The sequence below is a fragment of the Notothenia coriiceps genome, unplaced genomic scaffold (assembly GCF_000735185.1).
Source record: "Notothenia coriiceps isolate Sejong01 unplaced genomic scaffold, NC01 NC01_scaffold00007694, whole genome shotgun sequence".
In the NCBI taxonomy this organism is placed as follows: domain Eukaryota; kingdom Metazoa; phylum Chordata; class Actinopteri; order Perciformes; family Nototheniidae; genus Notothenia; species Notothenia coriiceps.
Window position 1 is genome coordinate 1 of NW_011340395.1, and position 1,911 is coordinate 1,911.

Below are 1,911 nucleotides of genomic sequence, written 5' to 3' on the forward strand. Positions count from 1 at the left end.
CCTCCCTGTGAGCACAGTGTGCTCTGATTGGTTGGGACGTTGTGAATCGCGCTGAGCTCCGTGGAGGTGTTGTTTCCTTGTTTAGCGATACACAGCGAAACACAGCCAAACTCACCCTGAGCACACACAAAGTCACAGCCGAAGTAAAAACAATAAGTGTGGCCTGATATTGAGTAAGAAAAAGGTTAATAAACGCTGTGAGAATGGGTCTGCAGAGAGAATTTGACCGCGATCCCAACTGTCTGTTATCAGCCTGCAGCCAGGGAGGAGAGATCAGCAGAGCAACATGCACTGAGTGTGTGTGTGAGGAAGTCCGTGGATTGGTCAATTTGGACCAATCAGCGGGGGCTTAACGTAACGGCTCCGCGGACGTAACGTAACGGCTCCACGGATTGGTCCATTTAGTTTCGGGTACGTGCTTACGTAATCTCGTACCCGGAAGAATCAAATGGATGATGACGTTTTACCAACGAGGCGTTTTTGGGAGGTATTTTCTGTGTTAGAGTTTTACTCACTACAGGGTGTAGCCTACTTTGAGGGTTTTGACTCTGCAGACCGTTTACATGCATGAAAACCTTCATAACACACAAGGGGATGGGTAATAACCTGAAAAGCATGACATGTGACCTTTAAAATAGTCAATGATCAACTGCATCCAATATGTGTAATTAATCTAAACCTTAACGAGATTACACAGCAGCTTCTGCAGAGGTCCACACCAACCCGGTTTGCAGCAGAGAATTTGACCACAGGCTCGTTTATTCCCCTGAACTGTTGAGGTAAAGTGTGTGGAAATAAATAGCAGGACCAGCTAGCTGGACGACTGTCAATGTGTACAGAAGCGCACACTCAGGAGGCCCGTCTCCATGGAGACACAAACAGGGCATGATACTGCCCTCAGGTGAATTCTCTGTGTGGCTCCACCAGCTGAATTGGTCCATTTAGGTTTCTTTTTTTCTTGTCTACATCTTTGTCTTTCTCTTTTACTTTCTCCCCTACTGTTCCGCAGCATGAGCTGGGGCCGACTTTTCTATCTCTTTCTTTTACTCACTCACTTTCAGTTTCTCTCCCACAGACAGGGAGAAAGGCAAAAATGCAGGAGAAGATACAAGGTAAAATTGTCTCCCTGTACATAACTGTCACAAGCCATTCAGAGGATGGATGCTGATTTGTGACTGCCAAGGTTGCAGATAGGTTTGTCCGTTGATCTCATACCACAGCCCATGCATGCTGTGATCTTCCCTTCCCTCTCTCTGGCTATTTTTCTTTCACCTTTTTTGTCCACACCGTTCTTTAACATTTTCTCTACTTCTTCTTCTCAGTCAGAAAAGAAGGTTGTTTATCAGACCTCTCACCTCTTTATTGTACACACTGTATATGTCTGTGCTTCTGTTTTCTGCTATCATAAGGTACATTTAGTGCTTTGAGCTTATTTCAAATTTAGCACACCAACCCCAATGGATTTGTTTGAAGAAAATGAGAGATGTTTCCAAAATGTCTGATCAAAGCCTGGCATAGTTGCCAAGGGGCTTCAACTCATGTTGATAAGATGTCCAAATGCCAGTCATGGAGCTTATGACTGCCTAGTATCTAAGCAGATTGTATATTTTTAAAGTGCTAGATATATTCGAGAAGGAGAAGAGAGCGAAGCCATCCATTAACGGACATGGATGTGTTTAAGGACTCAGGGGGCCTGGCAGCTGGGCATAATTATTTTATATCCTGCTATGACTGGCATTTTTACACACACACACACACACACACACACACACACACACACACACACACACACACACACACACACACACACACACACACACACACACACACACACACCCACACCCACACACACGCACACACTCTCTCTCTCTCTCACACACACACACACACACACTCTCTCTCTCTCTCACA